Below are 25011 nucleotides of genomic sequence, written 5' to 3' on the forward strand. Positions count from 1 at the left end.
AGGAATGAAACCTGTAAAACAAAAGTTACGTCGAATGAAACCCGACGTAGCTCTTAAAATAAAAGAAGAAGTTCAAAAACAAATAACTGCAGGTTTTATCAGGGTATCTAAATACCCCGAATGGGTCGCCAATGTCGTCCCGGTTCCGAAAAAAGATGGTAGAGTTTGAATGTGTGTCGACTATCGAGATCTAAATAAGGCAAGTCCAAAGGACGACTTCCCTTTACCACACATCGATATTTTGGTAGATAATACAGCAAATCATGCGCTTCTCTCGTTTATGGATGGGTACGCAGGATACAATCAAATCCTCATGGTTGAAGAAGACATGGAAAAGACAACGTTCATAACACCTTGGGGTACTTATTGCTACACGGTAATGCCATTCGGGTTGAAAAATGCGGGTGCTACTTACCAACAAGCAGCAACTGCCCTACTCCATGACATGATGCATAAAGAAGTGGAGGTTTATGTGGATGACATGATCGTAAAATCAAAAGACCGCCAAGGACACCCAATAGCCTTAAAAAAGTTCTTTGAAAGGCTAAGAAAATACAACATGAGATTGAACCCCTCCAAATGTGCTTTCGGAGTTACCTTAGGAAAACTCTTGGGATATGTCATAAGCTCTAGAGGAATAGAGATAGACCCCACCAAAATCAAAGCAATCATGTCCATGCCACCGCCCAAAACCAAAAAGCAAATTCGAGGATTCATTGGCCGGTTGCAATACATAAGTAGGTTCATATCCAAGCTAACCACAATATGTGAACCAATATTCAAAAAGCTTAAGAAAAATGTGCCAATTATATGGGACGATGAGTGTCAAAAAGCCTTCGAAAAGATCAAAGCCTATCTCTCGAATCCTCCCGTATTAGCTCCAGCACTCCCTGGAATACCCCTAAGGTTATACTTAACCGTCACAAAGGAAACAATGGGAGCCATGCTTGCACAAGAGGTAGAAAGTAAAGAAAATGCTATTTACTACCTAAGTAAGAAAATGCTCGAGTATGAGACACGCTATACACCATTGGAAAAGTTGTGGCTCGTATTGGTGTGGGCCACAACTAAATTAAGACATTACATGCTCGTGCATACCGTTTATGTAGTCTCACGAATGGACCCCCTTAAATACCTATTCGAAAGATCTACACTTAACGGGCGTATCTCAAGGTGGATAGTGAATTTGGCCCAATTCGATATAAGGTTTATGCCTCAAAAGGCAATTAAAGGATCAGTGATGAGTGACATTTATGGCACTCATTTGGTCCCTTTTTGGATGAATTCTATTTCATTTTATCTCTCTTTTCTTTAGTTTTCCTTAGATTTATTCTTGTTTTCTTCATTTTATGCTTTTTGTAGTTAGTTTCTCTATTTCTTGCATTTTCTAGTTTACTTGTTATTTTTCTCTTTTACTTGCTTTTTATCATTTGTTTGTAGGTGGTAATTGATTGTCCAAGGATTCCCGAGCTTCCTCTCTATGATCTTTCATTGTTTTCATGCCTAAAGATGGTGCAAGAAGCTTCAAGTCAAAGGTGGATCCAAAAGGCAAGCTTCAAGGCATTGTATATGCCTTCCTCATGGCTTATACTGTTCAAGAAAATCAAGAAAGTTTCTGCCTACTTTGTCCTCCATCATCATCATCTAGGATGTGTGCACCGCTTGAGCTAGGACGAAGAGAAGAAGGGGAAAAGACCCAGCCAGGTGCGGGCGCACTATGGTGGTGTGCGGCCGCACACCTGGTGCGTGCAGGCGCACCAATCTGGGTGTGTCCCGTGCGCACCATTCTCTCTCCTCTGAGCGCCTGCACCTACGTGGGTCTATTTTTGGGCGTCAATACCGACCTCCTCTTTGTATATATAGTTATTTCTTCCTATTTTTAGTAAAAAAAGTTTTTAGATTGAATTGGATAGTTAGTTTTTGGGAGAATTTTAGAGAGAGAAACTCAAGAACTTTAGAGAGAGAAACTCATGATTTTTGGTGATTGCTCAAGAATTCCTCATTGTAATTGATCTGTAGATCAAAGTTTTGTAAGGATCTTCTTCTTGATTTCAATACAAGTTTGATTCTAGTTGATTTCATTTGTTTTCCATGTTATTGTTGATTGATTAAAGCTTGTTTGATGATTGATTGTAGTTTTATTGATTTTTGATTGATTGTTGGTTTGATCTTTGATTTCAATTATGTTGATGATGAAATTGATGATTGTTATAGTTTTGATCTTGATTCCTATGGCTAGTGAGTAGTTTTCTAGCTAGGGAAATGGTGAAGCATGTTTGAGTGATGGATTAGAGTAATTTGGGGATAATTGATGGAGTTGATGATATGATTAAATTTGGTTGATAATTCATGTGCATGTGTGTGATTGATTGAAGTTTGGCCATCTTTGATTATTACACTAGATTGCATTGTGAGCTTGCTATGATACGGACCATTGATTAGTAACTTGCAATTTCACGATTGAGGTGCTTTGTGACGTTCCCTAGGTAGTGTTTAGCGTAGTTGACGCTAGTTAGACCTCTAGGTGAACTATCTTGGTATGCTCTTTTGGATACATGATGATCTTCCTTCATATCACTTGACTTAGTCGGTTTGACCTCCCAAATTACCATTTTCCATTACAATTACATGTGGATCCATTGCCCTAGTGTCTTTTAAATTGATTTCATACAAGTTCTTGCATCATTTAGCTCTAGCTCTAGTTTCCTTCATAAACCCCTTTACTTGACTTCGAAATAGCTTGACTTAGGCATTGTGCATTCGACCTCCATTCCCTTGGGTTCGACCTTGACTTACCACTACACTAAATAGGGGTTTGTTAAGTTACAAATTTTGTTTGATTGGGTGGGGTGGTAGCCCAACGACCTACAGTTCTCCTTCCCATCAAAATGGCGCCGTTGCCGAAAAATGGTGCTCTGAGTGCATGTTGTTGTTGAGTCTATTTCATTTTATTTGCAAAATACAAAAAGATTTTACACTTTAGGCTACACTTGTAGCCGTGCTACTTATATTTTCTTTGAGTTTTTTATGCATAGGTCCCAAGATCGTTCATTTATTCCCTTTGATCCGGAGATTGAAAGAACCCTCTCAAGGAGGAGAGTAGCAAACAAGACCTTGGATTATAGTTCCTCAAGCAAAGAAGAGATTGAACAAGAGCAAGTCATGGGAGAACAACCAAGAGTTGCCTTGAAAGAATTGGGAGTGCCCGGTGCATATAGGTTCGAGAGCGGCATAGCTCCACCTACAACACCGGCAAACGATTTTGAAATTAGGCCGGCAATGATCACCCTAATTGAGAGGAGACAATATAGTGGGGCAAAGAACGAGAGTCCATTGAACCATCTTAAGGAGTTTGAAAAATATTGCAACACGATCAAGGTTAATGGAGTGTCTCAAAAATTCATCCGCCTTATGTTGTTCCTTTTCTCCCTCATAGGAAGGTCTTTGGAGTGGCTAGACAAAGAGGTGAAGCCCAATTCATTGAGAATGTGGGATTATGTCACTAAAGCTTTCTTGTCCCGTTTTTATCCTCAAAAGAAAACGACGGAGGCAAGGGCTTTAATTCAAGGGTTCAAGCAAAAGCCAAATGAGAGTCTTTATGAAGCATGGGTGAGATTCAAGGAGTACCGAAGAGAATGTCCTCACCACGGAATTCCAACATATCAATTGATCCAAATCTTCAATGGTGGTTTGAGTCCTCAAGGCAAGGCATGTCTTGATGGAGGGGCCGGTGGTCCAATCATGAACAAAACCGAAGAAGAGGTTGTGGACATAATAGAGGATGTGGTGACTTACTATAGAGATTGGCAAGATGGGGAAAAAGATTCTTCAAGCAAGCAATCTTCGTTGTACTCGGTGGGCCATCTCTATGCCATCAACAATCTTTCCTCTCGAATGACAAACTTGGGAAAGGAGATGATGGCTATCAAGGCCAAGTTGGAGAGTGTTTCTTCCTCTTCCCAAGCTCCAAATCTTCCCTCCCAAATTAAGGGGAGAGGTACTTCTTCTAACTCTCAAACTCCTTATACTTCACATAATATGCCTATGGGATGTTTGTTTTGTGATGTATGTGGATCATATGACCATGATTCTAGTAATTGCAACAATGAATGTGTTGATGAGTTTGACGACAATGAGTGTGAACATGTTAATTTTGTGTCAAACAACAATGTCCAAAGGTTTGATAATCAAAAAGGCCAATGGAATAGGAATTACCAAAACCAAGGCAATTTTGACAACTATAATCATGGTGGTGGTTATAGGAACCAAGGAAATCAAGGTTCTCGTGGTAACCATAACCAAGGTTATAGTGGCCAAAATCAAAGCCAAAATTATGGTAATCAAAACCAAGGCTATGGTAATCATAACCAAGGCTATGGAAATCATAACCAAGGTAATGGTAACCATAATCATGGTGGTGGTAACCATAATCAAGGTTATGGTCCAAATCAAAATAGGGGTAATTGGAACAATCAAGGACGGGGAAATTTTCAAAACAATGCTCAAAGAGGTCCCCCACCCGGATTTGTTTCAAAGACTCAAGGTGAAAATTCCTATTCACAACCTTCTTCTCTTAGGACTACTTTGGATGAATTGATTGATAATCAAACCAAGATCATTAACACCTATATGGCGGTTAGTGATAAGAAATTCAATGAGATGATGACCCACAATAAGATGCTTGAGACTCAAATTACCCAATTAGCAAGCACTATTAAGGATTATGCTAGTCCTTCATCTTTGCCTTCCCAAGGTGTTGAACCAAAGAAACCCGTGTACTCTATTGCCACAAATGGTGGAAATGACTTTAATGAGGGAGTTTCTTGTTCAAAAGAGGGAAGAGAAAAGAGTGGTGCTATGGAGAATGAAGTGGAGAGGGTTGAGTCCAAGGAAATTTATTGTGAGGTTGAGGAAAAAGAAGAAAGTGTTGTTGAAAAGATGAGTGAGGTAGAGAGATTTCCCGATCTACCATACCCCCAAAAATACTTGAGATTCAAAATGGATGAGAAATTTGGGAAGTTTCTTGAAGTTCTTAAGGAAGTCCATGATTCCACACCCTCTACCGAGCCAATTCCCGATATGCCTTAGTACTCCAAGTTTCTTAAGGAGATACTAGAGGAGAAGGAAAATTTTGATGAGGGTAGTTCGGTGGAAGGAGGGAAGTGTTTTAGTGCTCTTGTCCATGGTGAGCTTCCAGAGAAAATGGAAGATCCGGGGAATTTTTCAATCCCTTGTCAAAACAAGAATATGGTTTTTGAGAATGCTTTGTGTGATCTAGGGGCTAGTGTGAGTATTATGCCCTTTTCGGTTTTCAAGAAGCTTGATCTAGGTGAGCTTCAACCATCTAATATAACACTTCAATTGACCGATCGCTCTATTAAGCTTCCTAAGGGAAGAATTGATGATGTCCCTTAAAAGATTGGAGAGTTTGTCTTTCCCGTGGATTTTGTTGTTTTGGAGATTGAGGAGGATGAGCATATTCCAATCATTCTAGGGAGGCCTTTCTTAGCCACCTTGGGAGCCTTAATAGATGTGAAGGGAGGCCAAATCACTTTGAGATGTGGAAAATTGGAAGAGAGTTTTAAGTTGAAGCCAATGCATGAGTCCTTATCTTGTGTGCAAGATATAGCATGTGCTAGTCTTTCTCGTTCCATTGATGATGTGTGCATTGTTGATTCTTCTACTAACGATGTTTTTGAGATTGTTGATGATGTTTGTGCAAGTCTTGATGATGTTAGTGAAGAAGAATTTGTAATTCAAAAGCCAAGGGATGAGAAAGAAATTGAGATTCCAAATTGGTTCAAGCTTAATTCTCAAGATGAAGAGAAAGCTTCCATGATTATGGATGTTGAAGTCAAGCCGAATAAAAAGGCCCGTGACTCGAAGAAAGCAAGAAAAAGAAAGAAGTTGAGAAAAGAGAAGGAAGAAATTGAAAAGAATTTTGTGAAGGTTTCATTAAGCAACGATGAGAAGTTGCTCGAAATTGAAGAAGATTTTTCTCCATCAACTACCTTGAAGAAGGTGGTGTTCTTTGACCCTCCATGATTTGGAGGAATGGTCGAGCTTAGGACCTTAAGCAAGCGCTTCCCGGGAGGCAACCCAGAGTTTCTAACTTTTCCTTTTGATTTTTGAATTTTCTTATTTTTGTTTCTTTTATTACTTTGTCTTTTCTTTAACTTTTCTACTTGATTGGATTTTTAGGATGACTTTTGCGAGATTGGAATTCTACAAGTATGCATGGTGAATGGAAGGTGTTCGTGGCACAAATCACATTTTGTTCGATTTTAATCAGAATTTGAGGTAAAGAGGGTAAGAAATTTGGAGAGGTAAGATAGGAAATTCATGTTTTGAAAGTTGGAGGAAATTGATACTTAGTAAATTTTTCTGGTGAGCACATGAATTTTCAACTTTGAGGTCTTTGAAAATGATTTTAGCTACTGCCTATGTTGTTTCTCATCACCATCATGATTCATGTGCGCACCAAAATAGGCAGTAAGTATCAAATTGTTGAGAAAAAGGAAGGAAGGGGCACGCACAGGGATGTGCGGCCGCACACGAGGCATGTGCGGGCGCACAGCCTGCGTGTGCGGGCGCACATGGATTGGACGTGCCATATACCTCCTTCTTCCTCCTTTTTTCCCTTCATTTCCTCATTTCCTCTATCTTCCTCACGAACTCCGATCTCCTCATTCAAACCCTCTTGTGCGCACCATTTCATCCTTCATTCACCATCAAAAATCACTAAAATCCTCACAAAAATCACTCCATTTTCAATCAAAATCACTCACAAACCTTCCTACACTAAAATTCCTCACAAATTGACCCAAATTTCACTCACTCTCTCTCCTACTCTTGGTGGCCGAATTTAGGGCTTTCTTTGTGGGTTGAAATTGCTTGCTCAAAGTTGGTTAATCTTGCTTCTTTTATGGTATAATCACTAATCCTTGCTCATAGATTGAAAATTTGTATGAGCATGAATAGTGTAGTATTGATTTTGTGATTTTTGATGCTTGATCTTGATATTGGTTGTGATTTGGTGATGTTTATTGATTGATTTTGCATAACATTGTATTGTTTGTTGATTTTGTAGTGATTCTCATCATTTTTGGTTGATATATTGTGAGTTGAATTTTTGGAGTATGGGTAGTATGTGGTGATTTTGGTATTGGTCTTGTGATTGTTCTTGGATTGTTGAAAGGAAGTTTTCCTTGGATTATTGGTGTTGTTGATTGGTTTGGAATTGGTTTTGATTGAAAAGAAGTGTGAATTCGGAGTTTGGTGATTTTGGTAGTAAGTGGTGAATTTGGGTGTGGTACTCTTGGTTCATTGGTTTTGCTTCTTGTTGGTTGTTGGTGATCTTTCTTAGCCTCTCAAACATGTCTAAATACTTTAACAAACTCACCAAGAAAAGGAAAACCGATGTTGGCATCGATGAACCACCTCGCCCAAGTACCTCCTCTAGGCCTAGTACATCTTCTAGGCCTAGTACTTCCAACCCCTCTTCCACTCAAACACGACCCCCAACCTCTCTACCCAAAAAGAAAAACTTCACCGAAAAACAAAAGACCTTCTACCAAAATTTGAAGGAAGAAAGCACCCTAAAACAAACCCGCCACTATTTCCAACCCGATATGGTGAAATTGGGTATTGATGATGATGTGCGGTCGTTGCTCTTAAACCTCCGATTGGGTTCTTTCATCACCGATGCCTACCGCACCTACAAGGAGCCAACTTTGGAGTTCTTGGCTACCTTGGAGCTTGTACCCGTAGGAGGGGTATATAGGGTGTGCTTCCAATTATTCAACCACATCTTCAACCACTCATTGGAAGAGTTCAACGCCGCTTTGGATTTTGATCCCCACGGGGATATTGTGAACGTTGAACATTACATCTTCCCGGAGTATGATCACAACTCATGGTGGGAAGACATCTCGGGTGGTAACGAGTTTATCACCAACAGGGCTAAGATCTCATCGGTGTACCAACCTTGTCTTAAGGTTGTGCACCGTCTTTTGGGCTATGTTGTGTTCCCTAAACAAGAATTGGGGAAGTTGAGTAAGTTGGAGCTCAAGGTCCTATGGTTGTCCACCCGCCCGGAGTATGTGGGCCGGTTGAACTTGGGGTACATTTTTGCCCAGTATTGTTTGGATCTTCGCAAGAAGAGTACGGGAGAGATCCCATGCGGGGGCATGGTAACTAGGCTCTTGACTCGCCTTTGCCTCGATGCTTATCTCCCATTTTGTAAGAAGATCGGGGATAGTACTTCCATCTACCTCGATATGGAACAATTGGGTCAAATCCAATTCATCTCCAAGGGCTATAGCGAAGGGAGATATGAGTGGCTTAGGGGCAATGAGCATTGGTGCTACTAGCCTAACCCCTGCTTGACTTCTTTGGCTCGGATCACCAACAATGTGTGGAATGTCCCCAAGTCCTTTCGGCGTCCTAACTTCGACTCCGATGAGGATGAGGAAGAAGATGAAGAAGAAGAACAACAACATCAACAACAACAACAACAATTTCCACAACAACAAGCTCCTCAAGTGCAAGAGCAAGAGCAAGGGCAACATGCTTATGCCAATGCGGATTTGAGGGCTCTTAGTGAGCAAATGAATGGATTGAAAATCCACGTGGATGGCATGTATGATCAAGACTTTGGGGCCATCTATGAACAACTAAGAGGTATTCAAGAGATGCAACAAGGTATGTTTGCACAACAACAACAAATTTATGAGGCGGAAGTTAACCGTGGGAACATTACTCCCCCGGTTAACTATCCGTACTTCCCGCCCCAACAAGGTCCTCTACCTTCGTTTGGGCATCCTTATTGGTCGGGGCCTTCTAACCCCGACACCGAGCGTCGCTACTATCCGGATGAGCACGGTAACTATGATTACAAGGCTCCGGGTGGTAGTGACTATAGGGGTGATCCTAACTACCCCCATGTCCATCCCAACCACCCCTTCGAACTCACTTTGCCCGATAACTTCACCCCTCTTGCTCCTTGGCAACAAGATCTTTTTAAGGGGCATTATGGGTGGCCCGAGGGGTACACTGGAGGATGGGAGCCTTACCCTCATCCCTTCGATGACCCCGATGGGAAGGAGAACGGTAGGTCGTTGGGCTACCACCCCACCCAATCAAACAAAATTTGTAACTTAAAAAACCCCTATTTAGTTTAGTGGTAAGTCAAGGTCAAACCCAAGGGAATGGAGGTCGAGTGCACAATGCCTAAGTCAAGCTATTTCAAAGTCAAGTAAAGGGGTTTATGAAGGAAACTAGAGCTAGAGCTAAATGATGCAAGAACTTGTATGAAATCAATCTAAAAGACACTAGGGCAATGGATCCACATGTAATTGTAATGGAAAATGGTAATTTGGGAGGTCAAACCGACTAAGTCAAGTGATATGAAGGAAGATCATCATGTATCCAAAAGAGCATACCAAGATAGTTCACCTAGAGGTCTAACTAGCGTCAACTACGCTAAACACTACCTAGGGAACGTCACAAAGCACCTCAATCGTGAAATTGCAAGTTACTCTAATCCATCACTCAAACATGCTTCACCATTTGCCTAGCTAGAAAACTACTCACTAGCCATAGGAATCAAGATCAAAACTATAACAATCATCAATTTCATCATCAACATAATTGAAATCAAAGATCAAACCAACAATCAATCAAAAATCAATAAAACTACAATCAATCATCAAACAAGCTTTAATCAATCAACAATAACATGGAAAACAAATGAAATCAACTAGAATCAAACTTGTATTGAAATCAAGAAGAAGATCCTTACAAAACTTTGATCTAAAGATCAATTACAATGAGGAATTCTTAAGCAATCACCAAAAATCATGAGTTTCTCTCTCTAAAGTTCTTGAGTTTCTCTCTCTAAAATTCTCCCAAAAACTAACTATCCAATTCAATCTAAAAACTTTTTTACTAAAAATAGGAAGAATTAACTATATATACAAAGAGTAGGTCGGTATTGACGGCCAAAAATAGACCCACGTAGGTGCGGGCGCTCGGAGGAGAGAGAATGGTGCGCACGGGACACACCCAGATTGGTGCGCCCGCACGCACCAGGTGTGTGGCCGCACCCGACCAATTGCGGCCGCACTTGACCAATGTGCGGCCGCACACCACCATAGTGCGCCCGCACCTGGCTGGGTCTTTCCCCCTTCTTCTCTTCGTCCTAGCTCAAGCGGTGCACACATCCTAGATGATGATGATGGAGGACAAAGTAGGCAGAAACTTTCTTGATTTTCTTGAAGAGTATAAGCAATGAGGAAGGCATATACAAAGCCTTGAAGCTTGCCCCTTGGATCCACCTTTGACTTGAAGCTTCTTGCACCATCTTTAGGCATGAAAACAATGAAAGATCATAGAGAGGAAGCTCGGGAATCCTTGGACAATCAATTACCACCTACAAAAAAATGATAAAAAGCAAGTAAAAGAGAAAAATAACAAGTAAACTAGAAAATGCAAGAAATAGAGAAACTAACTACAAAAAGCATAAAATGAAGAAAGCAAGAATAAATCTAAGGAAAACTAAAGAAAAGAGAGATAAAATGAAATATAATTCATCCAAAAAGGGACCAAATGAGTGCCATGAATGTCACTCATCAAATTCCCCCAAGCTAAACTTTTGCTCGTCCTCGAGTAAAACAAAGCAAGAAAGATAAAGGATGAAAATTTTATTAAAAACGAAAAAAAAGACTCAAGATAAGAATTTACACTGAAACTCACTGTCGTAGGAATCACGGTTGTTTTTAGCTACAACAAGCCCTTTAAACCCCAAAGTCGCCTATGAGGACGAGCGAGGTGTCGTAAGGGTATCCTAAGAGTTTAACCCATAACTCTCCACCAAACATCAATGAGGCAAACCATAAAAAGAAAGGAAAGTAAAATGAAAATAAACCTTTGCGAAATGAACTAACATAAAGACTATAATGCAAATGAATGACAATCTTTCTCAAGTAGTTAAGGTATGCACGTTTCAAGATATCCAAGGTTGATTGAAACATAGGGTATGCTAGGCATAGGATCTAGTTGTCACAATCCACTTTCATCCCAAACAATCTTACCGCGCTCTCCCCACAAGTCTCAAATCTCCCCTTAGTGAGTGTCCCAATGATTCCTCGAAGGAACCGGAAAAAGAATTATTTTAAGGCTACTCGACAATCTTGACTATGCATCCCCTTTCCTTAGGCAATGACCCATGATGCCCTCCCCCGAATAGTGACTCAACTATCTAGGTCGAAAGGTCTTTCCCCAAGGTTGTAACGTAAGGCATAAAGGGTGAAGGTAGGCTAAAATTTAAAAATTTGGTGATTTTCCTAAAAAGTGAAGCAAAAGGGTGATCAATCCTTAACACCACAATCAAGAAATTACCAAACAAAAACAACACCCCCAAGCTTACTTGAAGCTATACTCACAAAAATATATACAAAAAGCGTACACGCTTCTCCCCCAAGCTAAAATGAAGCATTGTCCTCAATGCTTAGAAGGAGAAAAGAATACATCAACATATTTTTGAATTTTTCACTTTTTCAATTTTTTTGCTTCTTTTTTTTTTAGTGAATTGCAATGTCCTTGCCTTTTACTTAATTCGGACGGCTTTTCCTATATGCAACTTATTAGTCCATGCCTTTTATGAAGTAGGACGGCTTTTTCACAAATATTTGCCATTATTCGCAAAGAAACTGAAATCACAAACTTGCATTCATAAAAACCAAAAGTCCAACTTATCCACCACAAACTCCATCTCAAATGATCATATTGCTTCACAAAAACCAAGAGAATATAGAAAATGAAACAAAAGGTCAAATAACTAAAGTTGTGGCTTGAAAAGAAGGGATAAGGCTCAAATGGTTGCAAGAAGGCAAATGTAAACCCAAAAATAAAGAAAATAACAAAATATAACAAAAATAAAAAATACCACCCCAAAAAATGTGCCTTTGTCCTTCCTAGATAGTTCGGTCTCGTGTTTGAGAATCGTACATCAAGCTTTATTAGATTAGGTTTGCATAATCAAGGATCCACGCCGCTCATACAAGGAATGTTGAAGGCTAGAAAAACAAGTAACCTCACAAGGTCGTGGCAAAAACTCACTAGTGGTGTCAAATTTACTATAGGGAGCAACTACCAACACGCCACAAACAATTAGAATCCGGCTTCATGATCCTCCTAGTTCAAACCAACTACCCTAGCATACACTATCCTAGAGTCAACCGAACATAGTCTCAAACCGTGCATACCTTTACAACCTAGGAAGAAAATCATGCAAAAGACAAGTCCAATGTACAAGGTTCATTCCATAAAAAAATGAAAAATAATGCCTCAAAATCACATCAAAAATGAAAAGAAAAATAAAGGAAAGTAAAAGAAAAAGTAAAATAAAAGAAAATAAAAGAAAAGAAATGGAGACATATAAAAGGAAATATAGGAGAAATAGCATGCAATGGACTAGAAAACAAGTTAAACACATAAAATTCCCAATCGACAAACAAGTGATCGATCGACATCAATGTCATCGATCCCAAACACATTACGTGTTAACAAGCATCCATCCTCGAACCATTCAACTTCTCCTAAACTAATCCGAATCCATGCAACCAAGGAAAATAAAGAGAAAATAAGAAAGGTCTCACCGGGCTTCCAAGCTTAGCAAAAATAAACGAAGCGATTAGAAACCACCTCGTAGCATTTCATATCCATAAGCTCTTCAAGGAACCAAGTGAGAAAAAGAAATAAAAGAAACTATGAACAAAGAAAATGGTTAGTAACTTCAAAACAAAGAAAAGAAAACAACAAATAAAATGAAACTAATCCAAACAAAAAGTATATACAACCAAAGAAAATAAGGCTAAACGAATCAAAGAATAGAAAGAATATAGGAAATGAAACTAAGGAAACAAAAAAGTCTAAACTAACTAAAGAACTACACTAACTACAAGATTTGGATTCAAGGGATTTGGATCAAAGGGTTTTGGATTAAGGGGATTTGGATATTAGGGATCAACAACAACAACATGCCAAGCGAAACATCATCACAAACAACAAGCATCCAAGCAAATAGGGCAAACAAGCTAGCTACAAGGTAAGTAGCCTAGAGATCAAGAAAATGAGGAAATCAAACAAGAGGAATAAAAGTAAACATGCAAACAACTAAGGTATGTACACAACAACAAAATTGGTCACCGAGCAAATTATTAGTTCCCCCAAGCTAGATAAAAATACATCTCAACATCCCAATCAAAACAAAGCATGCATCAAAAAATATAAGGGATGGAGGCAAAAAGCATGAGAAGCTAAAGGGAACTAATAACTACTACCATCACCACCACCACTCCCACTCGGCCCGGCCCCATCGGGGTCCTTGTTGCGCTCGGGGTCATCGAAGGGATGAGGGTAAGGCTCCCATCCTCCGGTGTACCCCTCGGGCCACCCATAATGCCCCTTGAAAAGATCTTGTTGCCAAGGAGCAAGAGGGGTGAAGTTATCGGGCAAAGTGAGTTCGAAGGGGTGGTTGGGATTGACATGGGGGTAGTTAGGATCACCCCTATAGTCACTACTACCCGGAGCCTTGTAATCATAGTTACCGTGCTCATCCGGATAGTAGCGACGCTCGGTGTCAGGGTTAGAAGGCCCCGACCAATAAGGATGCCCAAACGAAGGTAAAGGACCTTGTTGGGGCGGGAAGTACGGATAGTTAACCGGGGGAGTAATGTTCCCACGGTTAACTTCCGCCTCATAAATTTGTTGTTGTTGTGCAAACATACCTTGTTGCATCTCTTGAATACCTCTTAGTTGTTCATAGACGGCCCCAAAGTCTTGATCATACATGCCATCCACGTGGATTTTCAATCCATTCATTTGCTCACTAAGAGCCCTCAAATCCGCATTGGCATAAGCATGTTGCCCTTGCTCTTGCTCTTGCTCTTGAGGAGCTTGTTGTTGTGGAAATTGTTGTTGTTGTTGTTAATGTTGTTGTTCTTCTTCTTCATCTTCTTCCTCATCCTCATCGGAGTCGAAGTTAGGACGCCGAAAGGGCTTGGGGACATTCCACACATTGTTGGCGATCCGAGCCAAAGAAGTCAAGCCGGGGTTAGGCAAGTAGCACCAATGCTCATTGCCCCTAAGCCACTCATATCTCCCTTCGCTATAGCCCTTGGAGATGAATTGGATTTGACCCAATTGTTGCATATCGAGGTAGATGGAAGTACTATCCCCGATCTCCTTACAAAATGGGAGATAAGCATCGTGGCGAAGGCGAGTCAAGAGCCTAGTTACCATGCCCCCGCATGGGATCTCTCCCGTACTCCTCTTGCGAAGATCCAAACAATACTGGGCAAAAATATACCCCAAGTTCAACCGGCCCACATACTCCGGGCGGGTGGACAACCATAGGACCTTGAGCTCCAACTTACTCAACTTCCCCAATTCTTGTTTAGGGAACACAACATAGCCCAAAAGACGGTGCACAACCCTAAGACAAGGTTGGTACACCGATGAGATCTTAGCCCTGTTGGTGATAAACTCGTTACCACCCGAGATATCTTCCCACCATGAGTTGTGATCATACTCCGGGAAGATGTAATGTTCAACGTTCACAATATCCCCGTGGGGATCAAAATCCAAAGCGGCGTTGAACTCTTCCAATGAGTGGTTGAAGATGTGGTTGAATAATTGGAAGCGCACCCTATATACCCCTCCTACGGGTACAAGCTCCAAGGTAGCCAAGAACTCTAAAGTTGGCTCCTTGTAGGTGCGGTAGGCATCGGTGATGAAAGAACTCAATCGGAGGTTTAAGAGCAACGACTGCACATCATCATCAATACCCAATTTCACCATATCGGGTTGGAAATAGTGGCGGGTTTGTTTTAGGGTGCTTTCTTCCTTCAAATTTTGGTAGAAGGTCTTTTGTTTTTCGGTGAAGTTTTTCTTTTTGGGTAGAGAGGTTGGGGGTTGTGTTTGAGTGGAAGAGGGGTTGGAAGTACTCGCCTAGAAGATGTACTAGGCCTAAAGGAGATACTTGAGCGAGGTGGTTCATCGATGCTAACATCGGTTTTCCTTTTCTTGCTGAGTTTGTTGAAGTATTTAGACATGTTTGAGAGGCTAAAAAAGATCACCAACAACCAACAAGAAGCAAAACCAATGAACCAAGAGTACCACACCCAAATTCACCACTTACTACCAAAATCACCAAACTCCAAATTCACACTTCTTTTCAATCAAAACCAATTCCAAACCAATCAATAACACCAATAATCCAAGAAAAACTTTCTTTCAACAATCCAAGAACAATCACAAGACCAATACCAAAATCACCACATACTACCCATACTCCAAAAATTCAACTCACAATATATCAACCAAAAATGATGAGAATCACTACAAAATCAAAAAACAATATAATGTTATGCAAAATCAATCAATAAACATCACCAAATCACAACCAATATCAAGATCAAGCATCAAAAATCACAAAATCAATACTACACTATTCATGCTCATACAAATTTTCAATCTATGCAAAATTATGATATAAATGGCAAAAGTAAAGCAAGGATTAGTGATTATACCATAAAAGAAGCAAGACTAACCAACTTTGAGCAAGCAATTTCAACCCACAAAGAAAGCCCTAAATTCGGCCACCAAGAGTAGGAGAGAGTGTGTGAAATTTGGGTCGATTTGTGAGGAATTTGTAGTGTAGGAAGGTTTGTGAGTGATTTTGATTGAAAATGGAGTGATTTTAGTGAGGATTTGAGTGATTTTTGATGGTGATTAATGGAGAACAAGGTGCGCACAAAGGAGGGTTTGAATGAGAGTGTGCGTGAGGAAGAAAGGGAAATGAGGAAATGAAGGGAAAAAGGAGGAAGAAGGAGGTATATGGCACGTCCAGTCCATGTGCGGCCGCACAGGACTGGTATGCGCCCGCACACGCAGGCTGTGCGCCCGCACATGCCTCGTGTGCGGCCGCACATCCCTGTGCGTGCCCCTTCCTTCCTATTTCTCAACAATTTGATACTTATTGCCTATTTTGGTGCGCACATGAATCATGATGGTGATGAGGAACAACATATGCTGTAGCTAAAATCATTTTCAAAGACCTCAAAGTTGAAAATACATGTGCTCACCACAAAAATTTACTAAGTATCAATTTCCTCCAACATTCAGAACATGAATTTCCTATCTTACCTCTCTAAATTTCTTACTCTCTTTACCTTAAATTCCGATTAAAATCAAACAAAATGTGATTTGTGCCACGAACACCTTCCATTCACCATGCATACTTGTAGAATTCCAATCCCGCAAAAGTCATCCTAAAAATACAATCAAGTAGAAAAGTGAAAGAATAGACAAAGTAATAAAAGAAACAAAAATAAGAAAATTCAAAAATCAAAAGGAAAAGTTAGAAACTCCGGGTTGCCTCCCGGGAAGCACTTTCTTAAGTTCCTAAGCTCGACCCTTCCTCCAAATTTTGGAGGGTCAAAGAACACCACCTTCTTCAAGGTAGTTGATCGAGCAAAATCTTCTTCAATTTTGAGCAACTTCTCATCGTTGCTTAATGAAACCTTCACAAAATTCTTTTCAAATTCTTCCTTCTCTTTTCTCAACTTCTTTCTTTTTCTTGCTTTCTTCGAGTCACGGGCCTTTTTTTTCGGCTTGACTTCAACATCCTTAATCATGGAAGCTTTCTCTTCATCTTGAGAATTAAGCTTGAACCAATTTGGAATCTCAATTTCTTTCTCATCCCTTGGCTTTTGAATTACAAATTCTTCTTCACTAACATCATCAAGACTTGCACAAACATCATCAACAATCTCAAAAACATCGTTAGTAGAAGAATCAACAATGCACACATCATCAATGGAACGAGAAAGACTAGCACATGCTATATCTTGCACAAAAGATAAGGACTCATGCATTGGCTTCAACTTAAAACTCTCTTCCAATTTTCCACATCTCAAAGTGATTTGGCCTCCCTTCACATCTATTAAGGCTCCCGAGGTGGCTAAGAAAGGCCTCCCTAGAATGATTGGAATATGCTCATCCTCCTCAATCTCCAAGACAACAAAATCCATGGGAAAGACAAACTCTCCAATCTTTAAAGGGACATCATCAATTCTTCCCTTAGGAAGTTTAATAGAGCGATCGGCCAATTGAAGTGTTATATTAGATGGTTGAAGCTCACTTAGATCAAGCTTCTTGAAAACCGAAAAGGGCATAATACTCACACTAGCCCCTAGATCACACAAAGCATCCTCAAAAACCATTTTCTTGATTTGACAAGGGATTGAAAAATTCCCCGGATCTTCCATTTTCTCCGGAAGCTCACCATGGACAAGAGCACTAAAACACTTCCCTCCTTCCACCGAATTACCCTCATCAAAATTTTCCTTCTCCTTTAGTATCTCCTTAAGAAACTTGGAATACTTAGGCATATCGGGAATTGACTCGGTAGAGGGTGTGGAATCATGGACTTCCTTAATAACTTCAAGGAACTTCCCAAATTGCTCATCCATTTTGAATCTCAAGTATTTTTGGGGGTATGGTAGATTGGGAAATCTCTCTACCTCACTCATCTTTTCAACAACACTTTCTTCTTTTTTCTCAACCTCATAATAAAGTTCCTTAGACTCAACCCTCTCCACTTCATTCTCCATAGCACCACTCTTATCTCTTCCCTCTTTTGAACAAGAAACTCCCTCATTATAGTCATTGCCACCACTTATGGCAATAGAGTACACGGGTTTCTTTGGTTCAACACCTTGGGAAGGCAAAGATGAAGGACTAGCATCATCCTTAATAGTGCTTGCTAATTGGGTAATTTGAGTCTCAAGCATCTTATTGTGGGTCATCATCTCATTGAATTTGTTATCACTAACCGCCATATAGGTATTAATGATCTTGGTTTTATTATCAATCAATTCCTCCAAAGTAGTCCTAGGAGAAGAAGGCTGTGAATAGGAATTTTCACCTTGAGTCTTTGAAACAAATCCGGGTGGGGGACCTCTTTGAGCATTGTTTTGAAAATTTCCCCGTCCTTGATTGTTCAAATTACCCCTATTTTGATTTGGACCATAACCTTGATTATGGTTACCACCACCATGATTATGGTTACCATTACGTTGGTATGATTTCCATAACCTTGGTTATGATTACCATAGCCTTGGTTTTGATTACCACAATTTTGGCTTTGATTTTGGCCACTATAACCTTGGTTATGGTTACCACGAGAACCTTGATTCCCTTGGTTCCTATAACCACCACCATGATTATAGTTGTCAAAATTGCCTTGGTTTTGGTAATTCCTATTCCATTGGCCTCTTTGATTATCAAACCTTTGGACATTGTTGTTTGACACAAAATTAACATGTTCACACTCATTGTTGTCAAACTCATCAACACATTCATTGTTGCAATTACTAGAATCATGGTCATATGATCCACATACATCAAAAAACAGAACATTAAATCTTCCCACTCATTGGAACCTTCCCCGGCAACGGCGCCTTCCCCGGCAACGACACTCATTAAAATCACAAACTTGCATTCATTAAAACCAAAAGGGAAGGAGATTATCTTACCACTATAACCGTTCTCCTTCCCACTCATTGGAAGAGTTCAACGCCGCCTTGGATTTTGATCCCCGCGGGGATATTGTGAACGTTGAACATTACATCTTCCCGGAGTATGATCACAACTCATGGTGGGAAGACATCTCGGGTGGTAACGAGTTTATCACCAACAGGGATAAGATCTCATCGGTGTACCAACCTTGTCTTAGGGTTGTGCACCGTCTTTTGGGCTATGTTGTGTTCCCTAAACAAGAATTGGGGAAGTTGAGTAAGTTGGAGCTCAAGGTCCTATGGTTGTCCACCCGCCTGGAGTATGTGGGCCGGTTGAACTTGGGGTATATTTTTGCCCAGTATTGTTTGGATCTTCGCAAGAGGAGTATGGGAGAGATCCCATGCGGGGGCATGGTAACTAGGCTCTTGACTCGCCTTCGCCTCGATGCTTATCTCCCATTTTGTAAGGAGATCGGGGATAGTACTTCCATCTACCTCGATATGCAACAATTGGGTCAAATACAATTCATCTCCAAGGGCTATAGCGAAGGGAGATATGAGTGGCTTAGGGGCAATGAGCATTGGTGCTACTTGCCTAACCCCGGCTTGACTTCTTTGGCTCGGATTGCCAGCAATGTGTGGCATGTCCCCAAGTCCTTTCGGCGTCCTAACTTCGACTCCGATGAGGATGAGGAAGAAGATGAAGAAGAAGAACAACAACATCAACAACAAAAACAACAATTTCCACAACAACAAGTTCCTCAAGAGCAAGAGCAAGAGCAAGGGCAACATGCTTATGCCAATGCGGATTTGAGGGCTCTTAGTGAGCAAATGAATGGATTGAAAATCCACGTGGATGGCATGTATGATCAAGACTTTGGGGCCATCTATGAACAACTAAGAGGTATTCAAGAGATGCAACAAGGTATGTTTGCACAACAACAACAAATTTATGAGGCGGAAGTTAACCGTGGGAACATTACTCCCCCGGTTAACTATCCGTACTTCCCGCCCCAACAAGGTCCTCTACCTTCGTTTGGGCATCCTTATTGGTCGGGGCCTTCTAACCCCGACACCGAGCGTCGCTACTATCCGGATGAGCACGGTAACTATGATTACAAGGCTCCGGGTGGTAGTGACTATAGGGGTGATCCTAACTACCCCCATGTCCATCCCAACCACCCCTTCGAACTCACTTTGCCCGATAACTTCACCCCTCTTGCTCCTTGGCAACAAGATCTTTTCAAGGGGCATTATGGGTGGCCCGAGGGGTACACCGGAGGATGGGAGCCTTACCCTCCTCCCTTCGATGACCCCGAGCGCAACAAGGACCTCGATGGGGCCGGGCCGAGTGGGAGTGGTGGTGGTGATGGTAGTAGTTATTAGTTCCCTTTAGCTTCTCATGCTTTTTGCCTCCATCCCTTATATTTTTTGATGCATGCTTTGTTTTGATTGGGATGTTGAGATGTATTTTTATCTAGCTTGGGGGAACTAATAATTTGCTCGGTGACCAATTTTGTTGTTGTGTACATACCTTAGTTGTTTGCATGTTTACTTTTATTCCTCTTGTTTGATTTCCTCATTTTCTTGATCTCTAGGCTACTTACCTTGTAGCTAGCTTGTTTGCCCTATTTGCTTGGATGCTTGTTGTTTGTGATGATGTTTCGCTTGGCATGTTGTTGTTGTTGATCCCTAATATCCAAATCCCCTTAATCCAAAACCCTTTGATCCAAATCCCTTGAATCCAAATCTTGTAGTTAGTGTAGTTCTTTAGTTAGTTTAGACTTTCTTGTTTCCTTAGTTTTATTTCTTTTATTCTTTCTATTCTTTGATTAGAATAGCCTTTATTTTCTTTGGTTGTATATACTTTTTGTTTGGATTATTTTCATTTTATTTGTTGTTTTCTTTTCTTTGTTTGGAAGTTACTAACCATTTTCTTTGTTCATAGTTTCTTTTATTTCTTTTTCTCACTTGGTTCCTTGAAGAGCTTATGGATATGGAATGCTACGATGTGGTTTCTAATCGCTTCGTTTATTTTTGCTAAGCTTGGAAGCCCGGTGAGACCTTTCTTATTTTCTCTTTATTTTCCTTGGTTGCATAGATTAGGATTAGTTTAGGAGAAGTTGATTGGTTCGAGGATGGATGCTTGTTAACACGTAATGTGTTTGGGATCGATGACATTGATGTCGATCGATCACTTGTTTGTCGATTAGGAATTTTATGTGTTTAACTTGTTTTCTAGTCCATTGCATGCTATTTCTCCTATATTTCCTTTTCCATGTCTCCATTTCTTTTCTTTTATTTTCTTTTATTTTACTTTTTCTTTTACTTTCCTTTATTTTTATTTTCATTTTTGATGTGATTTTCAGGCATTATTTTTCATTTTTCTTATGGAATGAACCTTGTACATTGGACTTGTCTTTTGCATGATTTTCTTCCTAGGTTGTAAAGGTATGCACAGTTTGAGACTATGTTCGGTTGACTCTAGGATAGTGTATGCTAGGGTAGTTGGTTTGAACTAGGAGGATCATGAATCCGGATTCTAATTGTTTGTGGCGTGTTGGTAGTTGCTCCCTATAGTAAATTTGACACCACTAGTGAGTTTTTGCCACGACCTTGTGAGGTTACTTGTTTTTCTAGCCTTTAACATTCCTTGTATGAGCGGCGTGGATCCTTGATTATGCAAACCTAATCTAATAAAGCTTGATGTATGATTCTCAAACACGAGACCGAACTATCTAGGAAGGACAAAGGCACATTTTTTGGGGTGGTATTTTTTATTTTTGTTATATTTTGTTATTTTCTTTATTTTTGGGTTTACATTTGCCGTCTTGCAACCATTTGAGCCTTATCCCTTCTTTTCAAGCCACAACTTAAGTTATTTGACCTTTTGTTTCATTTTCTATATTCTCTTGGTTTTTGTGAAGCAATATGATCATTTGAGATGGAGTTTGTGGTGGATAAGTTGGACTTTTGGTTTTTATGAATGCAAGTTTGTGATTTCAATTTCTTTGTGAATAATGGCAAATATTTGTGAAAAAGCCGTCCTACTTCATAAAAGGCATGGACTAATAAGTTGCATATAGGAAAAGCCGTCCGAATTAAGTAAAAGGCAAGGACATTGCAATTCACTAAAAAAAAAGAAGCAAAAAAATTGAAAAAGTGAAAAATTCAAAAATATGTTGATGTATTCTTTTCTCCTTCTAAGCATTGAGGACAATGCTTCATTTTAGCTTGGGGGAGAAGCGTGTACGCTTTTTGTATATATTTTTGTGAGTATAGCTTCAAGTAAGCTTGGGGGTGTTGTTTTTGTTTGGTAATTTCTTGATTGTGGTGTTAAGGATTGATCACCCTTTTGCTTCACTTTTTAGAAAAATCACCAAATTTTTAAATTTTAGTCTACCTTCACCCTTTATGCCTTACGTTAAAACCTTGGGGAAAGACCTTTCGACCTAGATAGTTGAGTCACTATTCGGGGAGGGCATCATGGGTCATTGCCTAAGGAAAGGGGATGCATAGTCAAGATTGTCGAGTAGCCTTAAAATAATTCTTTTTCCGGTTCCTTCGAGGAATCATTGGGACACTCACTAAGGGGAGATTTGAGACTAGTGGGGAGAACGCGGTATGATTGTTTGGGATGAAAGTGGATTGTGACAACTAGTTCCTATGCCTAGCATACCCTATGTTTCAATCAACCTTGGATATCTTGAAACGTGCATACCTTAACTACTTGAGAAAGATGGTGCAAGAAGCTTCAAGTCAAAGGTGGATCCAAGGGGCAAGCTTCAAGGCTTTGTATATGCCTTCCTTATGGCTTATACTCTTCAAGAAAATCAAGAAAGTTTCTGCCTACTTTGTCCTCCATCATCATCATCTAGGATGTGTGCACCGCTTGAGCTAGGACGAAGAGAAGAAGGGGGAAAGACCTAGCCAGGTTCGGGCGCACTATGGTGGTGTGCGGCCGCACATTGGTCGAGTGCGGCCGCACACTTGGTGTGTGCGGGCGCACTAATCTGGGTGTGTCCCGTGCGCACCATTCTCTCTCCTCCGAGCACCCCCACCTACGTGGGTCTATTTTTGGGCGTCAATACCGACCTCCTCTTTGTATATATAGTTATTTCTTCCTATTTTTAGTAAAAAAGTTTTTAGATTGAATTGGATAGTTAGTTTTTGGGAGAATTTTAGAGAGAGAAACTCAAGAACTTTAGAGAGAGAAACTCATGATTTTTGGTGATTGCTCAAGAATTCCTCATTGTAATTGATCTTTAGATCAAATTTTTGTAAGGATCTTCTTCATGATTTCAATACAAGTTTGATTCTAGTTGATTTCATTTGTTTTCCATGTTATTGTCGATTGATTAAAGCTTGTTTGATGATTGATTGTAGTTTTATTGATTTTTGATTGATTGTTGGTTTGATCTTGTATTTCAATTATGTTGATGATGAAATTGATGATTGTTATAGTTTTGATCTTGATTCTTACGGCTAGTGAATATTTTTCTAGCTAGGGAAATGGTGAAGCATGTTTGAGTGATGGATTAGAGTAATTTGGGGATAATTGATGGAGTTGATGATATGATTAAATTTGGTTGATAATTCATGTGCATGTGTGTGATTGATTGAAGTTTGGCCATCTTTGATTATTGTACTAGATTGCATTATGAGCTTGCTATGATACAGACAATTGATTAGTAACTTGCAATTTCACTATTGAGGTGCTTTGTGACGTTTCGTTGGTAGTGTTTAGCGTAGTTGACGCTAGTTAGACCTCTAGGTGAACTATCTTGGTATGCTCTTTTGGATACATGATGATCATCCTTCATATCACTTGACTTAGTCGGTTTGACCTCCCAAATTACCATTTTCCATTACAATTACATGTGGATCCATTGCCCTAGTGTCTTTTAGATCGATTTCATACAAGTTATTGCATCATTTAGCTCTAGCTCTAGTTTCCTTCATAAACCCCTTTACTTGACTTCGAAATAGCTTGACTTAGGCATTGTGCATTCGACCTCCATTCCCTTGGGTTCGACCTTGACTTACCACTACACTAAATAGGGGTTTGTTAAGTTACAAATTTTGTTTGATTGGGTGGGGTGGTAACCCTACCGATCTACCGTTCTCCTTCCCATCAAAATGGCGCCGTTGCCGGGGAAGGAGGACGCCTATCACTCATCTTACCACTATAATGTCCTTTCCTTTTGGTTTTTATGAATGCAAGTTTGTGATTTCAATTTCTTTGTGAATAATGGCAAATATTTGTGAAAAAGCCGTCCTACTTCATAAAAGGCATGGACTAATAAGTTGCATATAGGAAAAGCCGTCCGAATTAAGTAAAAGGCAAGGACATTGCAATTCACTAAAGAATAAGAAGCAAAAAAATTGAAAAAGTGAAAAATTCAAAAATATTTTGATGTATTCTTTTCTCCTTCTAAGCATTGAGGACAATGCTTCATTTTAGCTTGGGGGAGAAGCGTGTACGCTTTTTGTATATATTTTTTTGAGTATAGCTTCAAGTAAGCTTGGGGGTGTTGTTTTTGTTTGGTAATTTCTTGATTGTGGTGTTAAGGATTGATCACCCTTTTGCTTCACTTTTTAGGAAAATCACCAAATTTTTAAATTTTAGCCTACCTTCACCCTTTATGCCTTACGTTACAACCTTGGGGAAAGACCTTTCGACCTAGAAAGTTGAGTCACTAATCGGGGGAGGGCATCATGGGTCATTGCCTAAGGAAAGGGGATGCATAGTCAAGATTGTCGAGTAGCCTTAAAATAATTCTTTTTCCGGTTCCTTCGAGGAATCATTGGGACACTCACTAAGGGGAGATTTGAGACTAGTGGGGAGAACGCGGTATGATTGTTTGGGATGAAAGTGGATTGTGACAACTAGTTCCTATGCCTAGCATACCCTATGTTTCAATCAACCTTGGATATCTTGAAACGTGCATACCTTAACTACTTGAGAAAGATTGTCATTCATTTGCATTATAGTCTTTATGTTAGTTCATTTCGCAAAGGTTTATTTTCATTTTACTTTCCTTTCTTTTTATGGTTTGCCTCATTGATGTTTGGTGGAGAGTTATGGGTTAAACTCTTAGGATACCCTTACGAGACCTCGCTCGTCCTCATAGGCGACTTTGGGGTTTAAAGGGCTTGTTGTAGCTAAAAACAACCGTGATTCCTACAACAGTGAGTTTTAGTGTAAATTCTTATCTTGAGTCTTTCTTTTCCGTTTTCAATAAAATTTTCATCCTTTATCTTTCTTGCTTTGTTTTGCTCGAGGACGAGCAAAAGTTTAGCTTGGGGGAATTTGATGAGTGACATTTATGGCACTCATTTGGTCCCTTTTTGGATGAATTCTATTTCATTTTATCAATGGTTTTTTTAGTTTTCCTTAGATTTATTCTTGTTTTCTTCATTTTAT

The 25011-nt window shown here is 40.0% G+C and overlaps 1 non-coding gene across 1 annotated transcript; it reads right to left on the minus strand.

The window, feature by feature from the left end:
- Positions 1-3547: 3547 nt before the first annotated feature.
- Positions 3548-3653, minus strand: LOC145621684 (small nucleolar RNA R71). The gene has a single exon (XR_014108499.1). It is a non-coding gene; the product is annotated as a small nucleolar RNA R71 (small nucleolar RNA).
- Positions 3654-25011: the final 21358 nt, after the last annotated feature.

The sequence above is a fragment of the Chenopodium album genome, chromosome 27 (genome assembly GCF_948465745.1).
Source record: "Chenopodium album chromosome 27, dcCheAlbu1.1, whole genome shotgun sequence".
In the NCBI taxonomy this organism is placed as follows: Eukaryota; Viridiplantae; Streptophyta; class Magnoliopsida; order Caryophyllales; family Amaranthaceae; genus Chenopodium; species Chenopodium album.